The sequence below is a fragment of the Mobula birostris genome, chromosome 4, assembly GCF_030028105.1.
Source record: "Mobula birostris isolate sMobBir1 chromosome 4, sMobBir1.hap1, whole genome shotgun sequence".
NCBI classification, from domain to species: domain Eukaryota; kingdom Metazoa; phylum Chordata; class Chondrichthyes; order Myliobatiformes; family Myliobatidae; genus Mobula; species Mobula birostris.
In genome coordinates, this window is record NC_092373.1 from 178,631,680 (window position 1) to 178,642,446 (window position 10,767).

The window sequence follows — 10,767 nt, forward strand, 5'->3', positions numbered from 1 at the left end:
CACACTTGGAGTACTGTGTCCAGTTCTGGTCACCTCACTATAGGAAGGATGTGGAAGCATTGGAAAGGGTACAGAGGAGATTTACCAGGATGCTGCCTGGTTTAGAAAGTATGCATTATGATCAGAGATTAAGGGAGCTAGGGCTTTACTCTTTAGAGAGAAGGAGGATGAGAGGAGACATGATAGAGGTGTACAAGATAATAAGAGGAATAGATAGAATGGATAGCCAGCGCCTCTTCCCCAGGGCTCCACTGCTCAGTACAAGAGGACATGGCTTTAATATTAGGGGTGGGAAGTTCAAGGGGGATATTAGAGGAAGGATTTTTACTCAGAGTGTGGTTGGTGCATGGAATGCACTGCCTGAGTCAGTGGTGGAGGCAGATACACTAGTGAAGTTTAAGAGACTACTGGACGGGTATATGGAGGAATCTAAGGTGGGGGCTTATATGAGAGGCAGGGTTTGAGGGTCGGCACAACATTGTGGGCCGAAGGGCCTGTACTGTGCTATTCTATTCTATGTTCTATGTTCTAAAACAGTCCTGTAAGTACTCCTCTGACAACCTTGACCATATTTTCTTGGTCCTCATCACTGGTGCTGTGGTCTTTAGTCTCTGCTTATATGCTGGGAGTAGAAGTACAGCCAGGTGATCTAACTTTCCAAAGTGTGCTCATGGATTGCACAGTAAGTGTGGTATAACAGTGGTCAAGTGTCCTTGTCTCCTCTGGTTCCACAGGTGATATGTTGGTGGTAGTCATTCAGAGACTTTGTCAAGCTGGCCTGGTTGAAATCTCCCACAGTAACGGTGAAGACATCAGGTGTGTAGTTTTGTGTCTGCTGACTACATTGCTCAGCTGCTCCAGTGCCTGTCTGATGTTGGCCTGAGGAGGATTGTACACCACTCTCAGAATGATGGCAGATAAAGTGGTTGACAATTGACCATTGGATGGTCCAGATCAGGTGAGTGGGGCTGAGACAAAACCACCACGTTTGTGCACCACGATGAACTAATCATAAAGCGTACTCCATCTCCTCTGTCTTTAAAAGACTGGGTTGCCCTGTCTTTGCAAAGAATGGGGTGAAGCCTTCGGGCTGCAGCGCCGCATCTGAAATTGACTGTGTGAGCCACGTTTCCTTAAAGCAGAGTACACAGCAGTCCTTGGCATCCCTCTGGTATCTTGCTCTAAGGTCTTTAGTTTTGTAAAATCAATAAAAATCACTCCTCATTCTTCTAAACTCCAGCGAGTACAGGCTTTGAGCCGTGAAATACTTCTCGTAAATTAATCCTTTCATTCCTGGGATCCTTCTCATGAACCTCCTTGGGACTCTCTCCAATCAGTACATGCTTTCTTAGATAAAGTGTCCAAAAATATCCACAATACTCTAACTGAGATCTAAAAGTACCTTATACAGCCTCAGATTTATATCCTTGCTTTTATGTTTTAGTCCACTTGAAACAGATAGATAATTTATTGATCCCTAAGGAAATCACAGTATCACAGTAACATTACAAGAGCACAGATATACAAATATTAGGAAAGTAAGAAAGAATAAAAAAAGTCACCTTAAAAATAAATGCTAACCATGCATTTGCTTTACCAATTGTAACTCAACCTGCAAGTTAACCTTTAGTAAATCCTGCGCCAACAGAACAGACTCAAGTCCCTTTTCACCTCTGATTTCTGAATTTCCTTCCCATTTAGAAAACAGTCCATATGTCTATTCCTTCTAGCAAAGTGCATGACCATACATTTCCCGACACGGTATTCTATCTGCCGCATCTTTGCAAATTCTCCTAATAATTCTGCAGACTCCCTGCCCCTCCACCTATCTTTGTATCATCTAAAAACTTGGCCACATAGCCTTCAATTCCATTATCCAAATCACTGGCATGTACTATAAAAAGAATTGGCCCCAACACAGACCCCTGCCGTCCACCACTAGTCACTGTATGCCAACCAGAAAAGGCCTCCTTTATTTCTACTTTTGCCTCCTGACAATCAGCCAGTCTTGTCGATGCTAGAATCTTTCCCGTAATACTATGGGCTCTTATCTTGCTTAGCAGCCTCATGTGTGGCACCTTGGCAAAGGCCTTCTAAAAATCTAAGTAAATAACATCCACAGACTCTCCTTTGTCTATCCTGTCAGTTATTTCCTCAAAGAATTCCAACAGATTTGTCAGGCATATTTCCCATGGCTGTTTTGGCCTATTTTATCGTGTGACTCCACAGACCCCAAAACCTCATCCTTAATAATGCACCCCAACATCTTCCCAACCACTGAAATCAGGCTAACTGGCCTATAATTTCCTGTCCTTTGCCTCCCTCCCTTCTTAAAGGATCTTCCAGTCCTCCGGAATTATTCCAGAATCTAGTGATTAATAAAAGATCACAATTGATGTTTCCACAATCTCTCCAACTAGCTCTTTCAGATTCCTGGGCTGTAGTCCATCTGGTCCTGGTGACATATCTACCTTCAGACCTTTCAGCTTCCCAAGTACCTCTCCTTAGTAATAGTGACTACACTTACTTCTGCCCCCTGATGCTCTCAAATTTCTGGCTTGCTGATAGTGTCTTTCACAGTCAAGATTGATGCACTTAAATTCATCTACTATTTCTTTATCACCAATTACTACCTCTCCAGTGTCGTTTTCTGAGGGTCCAATATCCACTCTCACCTGTCTTTTATTCTTTACATATCTGAAAAACAACATTGTATTCTCTTTGAAATAATTGGCTAGCTTACCTTCATATTTCATCTTTTCTTTCCTCACTGCTGTTGTAGTTGTCTTCTGTTGGTTTTTAAAATCTTACCAAACCTTTAGCTTTCCACTAATTTTTGCTGTATTATATGCCCTCTCATTTGCTTTTATGCTGTCTTTGACTGTCCTTGTCAGGTTTGGTTGCTTCATCCTCTCTTTAGAGTTTCAGTTGACAAACCAAACCTCTTCAAACTCCTAATAAAATGTAGCTGTTGTTTTGCCTTCTTTATAGCTGCATCAATGTGTTCCACCACCAATATAGAGGAAGCTGCATCAGGAGCACTGGACACAAGAGACGACCCCAGCAAGTTTGCAGGTGAAGTGTTGCCTCACTTGGGAGGACTGTTGGGGCCCTTAATAGAGGTGAGGCATAGAACCTTGGTGGCTTACAGGGATAAGTACCAGGAGGGAGATCAGTGGGGAGGGACGAATGGACAAGAGAATCACAGACAGAGTTATCCTTGCTGAAGGAGGATGGGGAGGTAAAGATGTGTTTGGCGGTAAGATCTCTTTCAAGGTGGTGGAAGTTGTGGAGAATGATGTGTTGAATGTAGAGGCAGGTAAGGACAAGAGGAACTCTATCACTGTTAAGGTGGCGGGAAGATGGGGTGAGCGCAGATGTTCAGGAAATGGAGGAGATGCAGGTGACAGCAGCATCAATGGTGGAGGAAGAGAAACTCCTTTCTTTGAAGGAGGACGTCCCAGAAAGAAAAGCCACATCTTGGGAACAGATGGCGTGGAGGTGAAGGAACTGAGAAAAGGGAATAGCATTTTTACAGTAGAGCGGGTGGAAAGTGGTAATGTCAAGATAACCGTGGGAATCAGCAGGTTTATAAAAGTTGTCTATTGACAGCTTGTCTCCAGAGATGGAGATGGAAAGGTCAAGAAAGGGGAAGGAAGTGTCAGAAATGGACCAAGTGAATTTAAGGGCAAGGTGATAAATTGATGAGGTCAGCATGGGCACATGAAGCAGCGCTACTGCAGTCATCAATGCCGGGGCAGAAGAGGTGGGGGGCATCATTGGGGAAGGCTCAGAACATGGACTGTTCTACGTAACCAATGAAAAGGCTGCAATAGCAGGGACCCATTCGGGTGCTTGAGTCTGGAGAAAGTGGGAGGAGCTAAAAGAAAAGTTACTGAGGGCGAGGACCAGTTCTGCCAGATGGAAGAGGGTGGTGGTGAAGGGCAACTGTTTGGTTCTTTTATTGAGAAAGAAGTGGAGAGCTTTAAGGCCTTCTTGACTGGGAATAGAAGTGTATAGGGACTGGACATCCATGGTGAAAATGAGGCAGCCGGGGCCAGGGAATTGAAAGTTACTGAGATCAGGAACATGAGAAGTGTGGCAGGTGCAGGAAAGCAACTGAACCAAGGGGGATAGAATGGAGTCAAGGTCTGAGGACAGGAGTTCAGTGGGGCATGAGCAGGCAGAGGCCATGGGCCTATCCCAACAGTTCGGTTTGTTAGGAAGGAAATCAGGATGGCTGAAAGGAGGCATAAGGTTACTCTAGCAGACAAGATGAAGGTGAATCCAAAGGGCTTCTACAGATGTTAAGAGCAAAAGGATAACAAGGAACAAAATTGATCCTCTGGAAGATCAGAGTGGGCATCTGTGCGTGGAGCTGAAAGAGATGGGGGGAAATCTTAAATGGCTCTTTTGTAACTATTTATTCAGAAGGACACAGAGACACATGTAGCCCCCCCCCCCACTACCCTCAGAGTCGCTCGGCTCGCTGTTGACTAGGGAAACAGCCCTCAGCCCCGCCAAACTGGGTAATTAGTTTGTGTGGATGCTGTGTGATGTACCCCACCCCGCCCAAATAACAGACAATACACCAGACACGATTAAGTGATTTACAGTTTATAGATATTACTGGAACTATATAATCAAGAGAATAAAATATAAGGAAAATAAAAGGCGCCACATTTATCAAAGTTCAATCTCCTCGTGCAAAAACAGTTGGAGCTCTGGACCCCTCGGACCACCTCAAATGGCCGCCTGGGACCAACAACGGTGGTCAACCAGATGCTCCACACGAGTCCGTCTCCGTGCCTAACGCCCCACTCGGGGTCCAACCCCGTTAGCGGACTCACAGCACCTGCTCCATCCTGTCTCTCTCTCCCGCCTTCTCCCCCAAAACCCCGCGCATGCAATATCTTACAGACACACCAAAAACATAACAACTATCCCAATTGGTTCATAACACCTTCTTATCAGTAACGTGATTCAACAAACTGCTAGCGGGAGGGCTTTCTCATACTTGGGAATGCTTCTTTGTTATAACATAACAAAGAAGCCATTTTAATTAGCCTAGGCAGTAACATAAGAGACAAAACCCCCTTACACTCTCCCCCCATCAAATCATGTCCTCATGACTTCTAAATAACTCGTCAACCAGTCCTGCAGACACACAACACACACATACACAGATACACACAGTGACAGTTCTCCCCAAACAGTGGACCTTACTCCCGTCCCACGGGCGCTACATAGGCCAACCCATCTGGGAGCTTCTTAACCCTCCGAGACCTCCGGACCCCCTCACCTAAACCCAAAAGGTTCAGACACTACTAGGGATACCTCTGGCCTGCTTGCCAACTCCTCTCTCACTCAGGCCACCATTACAGCTCAGAGCCCCCTGACCCGTGTCCAGGGCCCCGCTTCTTTTCCTTCCCGATCCTGCCGTAACTCAGACTACCCACAGCTAGCCCTCCCCACTACACCTGACTCAGTGGGAGAAGGGCCAAAGGTCTCTTCCTCAATCACAGGGAAGTTAGCGAAAGGCAGCAGGTACCACATGGGCAGCACATCATCCTCCGAATCCGTATTCTTCCTCATTCCCTCGATCGGTAGCTGCTGTTTAAATTCTACCCCTTCAGCCTCCTGCAGTCGAGACGTCAGCTTTTTCCGGGACTCCTTCAACTCTCGCCACAGCCTCAGCAGTTCTGACTCAGGGTTCTTGGCCATCTCAATCTGGGACGCAGCTGCCGCACCAGCTTCTTCCACCCTGACCTGAAAAGCAGCAGTTAAAGGATCACACATCAAAGTTGCTGGTGAACGCAGCAGGCCAGGCAGCATCTCTAGGAAGAGGTGCAGTCGACGTTTCGGGCCGAGACCCTTCGTCCTGACCCTTCTTCCTTCAGTTAGTCCTGATGAAGGGTCTCGGCCTGAAACGTCGACTGCACCTCTTCCTAGAGATGCTGCCTGGCTTGCTGCATTCACCAGCAAATTTGATGTGTGTTGCTCCACATTTGACACTTCGCTTCGGTCACCCAGGCTCAGCCGCTCGCCTCGCTTCACAGTCCCCCCAGGCAAATCCAAACTCTAGGCGGTCATCCACATACGCCAAAACTCCACACACCTTCACTCCCCCCATGGTCTTCCTCGTGTCCCGCGGGAAGGATGCAGGGGCTCCGGATATGCCCTTGGGCATCTTTTCGGATCGGAAGAATCCGAGGGAACTAATAACAGCCGTCTTCAGCTCGACAGCCGCACTCCTCGGGATCTGGCAACATCCGCTCCTCAGATCCAGCACATTAAACCACGTCGCATAATCCACACACAAGCTGCCTCCATCTTCCACGCCGCCAGGGTCCAGTTGCCGCGACCTCTCTCTCACTGAGGTGTCTTCAGCGGTCAACTCCCCTCCCTCGTGGTAGTTCGGAGCATCTACTAAGAGGGTCTCACCCTCAGCTACCTTCCCCAGGCCGCACCACCGCTGGGTCTCGTTTAAATTCGATACTGGCTCAAGGCTGCTACACACGTCCTCAGAAGTAACTCCACAAGCTGAGTGCCCAGACAATGCCCCCATGAACTCCAGGGTCATTAACCAATCATCGTCTTCTGGATAACTACCGCCACTAGTACCCAAAGTCTCCGGTGCCCTTGCGGTTTTCAAGGGTAGATGCCTCAGACACCGGTTGTAAAACGAACTGTACAATTTGACCTGCGCCCCGGGGTCGAGGATGGCTTTAGCATCGCTTCCCTCTATCCATAACGACACCCTGGGGTGTGGTCCCTCTAAGCCTTCAGGAATAGGGTCTTTTCCTTTCGGAAGTTCATTGGTACCTTGCTGAGAACATGCTTCCCCAGGGACCCCAAGCCGGTCCCCCACTGGGCCTCCACTAAGTTTCCCAATACCTCTCTAATCAGCTGAACAACTGAAGGAGGGGCTGATCCCCTGAAATGATTCTCCCTGGCCTGGCCCTGCAAGCAATTTAGCCTCCCTCCTAGCCAGAGAAGACACACGGAAAACTTTCCCCCTTCTTTCAAATAACTGACAGCTGTCACTACGGTGTAAGTGAACCTAACAGCTCTAACACCAGCCTGCCTACTTAAACTTTCAACCAATCCCTGTCGCTCTCCCTCAACTGAGCACTGTCACTCATCTAACAACTGAGAGATCCGCTCCTCCCACGTCTCACAGGCCTCCACCCCTCTTGGGGTGGACACTATCCCAAACGTCAGGCAGAGCCTGCCAGAGCTAGAACATTCATTCGCCGACACTACCTCCAAATCAGACCACACTTTCCTCTCTCCCCCAACAGCATGGACAGCCCCGAGTGCCACCTCCAACTCGTCAATGCCAGCCTGAACTCAAACAAAGACTACACCTACCACGCATACAGCAATAACCAGCAAATAACCCACAGAGATACACATTACAGATTTAAACAGGGCACCGACACAGCATACCAGTAGACCCAATCCCGGACGAGCCCCCAATTTAGCTCCCCTGGCCACCCCCAGGGTTGCTCGACTCACTGTCGTCTAGTGAAACAGCCCTCGACCTCACCAAACTGGGTAATTAGTTTGTGTGGATGCTGTGTGATGTACCCCACCCACCCAAATAACAGACAGTACACCAGATACAATTAAATAATTTACAGTTTATAGATGTTACTGGAACTATACAATTGAGAGAAAATATAAAAGGAAAATAAAAAGCACCACACAAGTCCATCTCCGTCTCCTCACCGAATGCCCCGCTCGGGGTCCGACCCCGTTAGCGGACTCTCAGCACCTGCTCCATCCTTGGTCTCTCTCTCCCGCCTTCTCCACCAAAACCCCGCGCATACAATATCTTACAGATACACCAAAAACATAACTATCCCAATTGGTTCATAACACCTTATCAGTAACGTGATTCAACAAACTGCTAGCAGGGGGACTTTCTCAGCATTTAACATAACAAAGAAGCATTCCCAAGTATAACATAACAAAGAAGCTATTTTAGTTAGCCTAGATAGTAACATAAGAGACAAAACCCCCTTACACACAGAATATGAGGTAAAGCAGCAGCAAGGCCATGTACCCTATGCAGATTACAGACAACGAGGTGTTTGCTGCCTCAAGGCTCATTAGGACGGATAAATCCCCAGGGCCTGACAATGTGTTCCATCAGACTCTGTGGTAGACTAGTGCAGAAATTGTAGAAGCCCTACCAGAGGTAGTTAAAACATCCTTGGCAAGGGCTAAGGTACCAGAGAATTGGAGGACAGCTAATGGTGTTCCATTGTTTTAAAAAAGACTTTAAGAATAAGTCAGGAAATTATAGTCTGGTGAATCTGACATCAATAGTGGGAAAGTTATTGGAAGGTACTCTAAAGGATCAGATATATAAGTAGTTGGATAGACAGGGACTTATTAGGGAGAGTCAACATGGCTTTGTGCGCGTAAGCAATGTTCCTTCTAATTTGTAATGACCAGTGTGCGCAAAAAATACGTACTGTGCAATTTCTTGCCCAGTGATAACATGCGAACTGAATTTTTAAGTGGAGGTAAACTTGAGGTTATTCTAAGGATAATAAACTACCAAGTCTAGTTTAAAAGAAAGTAGCTATCAATAAAAACTTTGAACACCTCTGGGTTTGATCGTTTTTGCTCTCATTCATCTGCACTCTCACAAAACACATGTAGCAGGTAATGAAGGATTTTCTGACCAGACATTGTTTGTCCTTAGCTGCATCTCAGCCCAAAACATTGATTTTTTAAAAAAATTCCTCTCCATTGCTGCTTGCTGACTTGCTAAGTTCCTCCAGCATTTTGTGTGTTGTACAAGATTTCAAGCATCTGGATACTCTCGTGTTTCAAATCAGAATTAGATTTATTATCACTGGCATATGATGTGAAATATGTTATTTTGAGACTGCAGTAGAGCGCAGGACATACAAACCCACAAAATACTGGTGTTAGAATTTATCATTCCTTACATTTTCTCCTCTTTGACACACCAAGATCAAAGTGGTCCCCCAATTTACATTGGGTCTCACCAATGTAGAGGAGGTCACATCAGCAGCACCAGATACAATAAGACTCCCCCAACAGATTCACAGGCAATGTGACTTTGCAAATGTCCTGTTCAAGATATTCCCTTCAATATTCCATTTTATTTCCCAATACTTGAATGTTAAATAGAACGAGGAAGAATAATTCAAAATATGTTGTGCAATGTCTCCACATTTTCTTATTTTCAAGCACCATTTTAGCTCTGGATCTCCCTTAACCCTGTTAAGGAGCAGCGAAAATGATCAATCACTCCTCTACCATCCCCGAGGTCACCATGAAAACCAGTTATTCCTTTCACTGTCATTACAGCATTGTAACCCAGCCAGTGACCAAGACTTTTACTAAATATGGAGATATCAAAGTATGACTACTCAGGGGCATCAAACCCTGACCCATCACAATGAAATCCTGCATCATGACAGGACTTAACCTGGAGACCACAGGCAGAACAGCATGGCTGAGGATGGTTTGCTTATTTGCTGGCTGGTGTAGACATGTGGTAAAATACCTCATAGTGGCTGCAGATTTTGCTTATCTCGTTAAGATTTGCCCAGTCCCCCAAGTAAGGCCTAATTTGGAGTTTTGCGTGCAGTTCTAGCCACTTACCTACAAGAAAGATATCAATACGATTGAAAGGGTGCAGAAAAAAACTACGAGGATGTTGCCAGGACCTGAAGACCTGAGCTTATAGGGTAAGGTTGAGTAGGTTAGGACTTTAACCCCTGGAGCGTAGGAGAATGTCGGGGAGATTTGATAGAGGTATAAAATTATGACTACTATCAATAGGGTAGATCCAAGCAGGCTTTTTCCACTGAGGTTGTATGAGACCAGAACTAGAGGTTATGGGTTAAGGGTGAAAGTGAAATGTTTAAGGGGAACATGAGGGGGATCTTCTTCACTCAGTGGATGGTGAAAGCATGGAACGAGCAGCCAGCAGAAGTGGTGGATGTAGGGTTGATTTCACCATTTAAGAAATTTAGACAGGTACTTGGATGGAAGGAGTATGGCGGATTATGATCCAGATGCAGGTCAATGAGACTATTTTCTAAGTGGAGAGAAAATTCAAAAATGAGGTGCAAAGAGACCTTAAATTGGAGTCCTTGTGCAAGATTCCCTAAAGGTTAATGTGAAGGTTATTGGTGTTGAGGAAGGCAAATACAATGTTAGCATTGATTTTGAGAGGACTGGAATATGAAAGAAAAGAATGAAATATTAAGGCTTTATAAAAGCACTGGTGAGGCCTCACTTGGAGTAGTAGTAGGCAGCCATCGAACCAAGGGGATCATGGGTTTGCACCTCTGGTGGACTATGTCCTCTCCAGGGCACATGCCTGGGCAGGAAGATTTTAAGAACCAGCTGTTGCTCATGCAGTGAGTTCCCCCTCTCCACCTCAGATGTAGTCCAAGGGCAAGTGCCACTACAGCTTGGCACCAGTGAAGTTGTAAACATCAACTGTCTTAGGCACTCCAGCTCCGCATTTCTTCCACAGGGTTTACTCCTGAAACCGTTCCCAGGGGTGGGTATGGCTGCAAGGCAGTGGAGGTTTAAAATCAGTTTTCCTTCTCCACACTGTGAGCAAGTTTGGGAGGAAGAGGATGATTGTAAGGACTAAAGCCTGTGTTCAGTGTGCCACAGGGGTTACCTCTAGAACCTATGTATATTGTTTGATATATATATATATATATATCTATCTATCTTTTGGATGTGAATATACAAGGCATA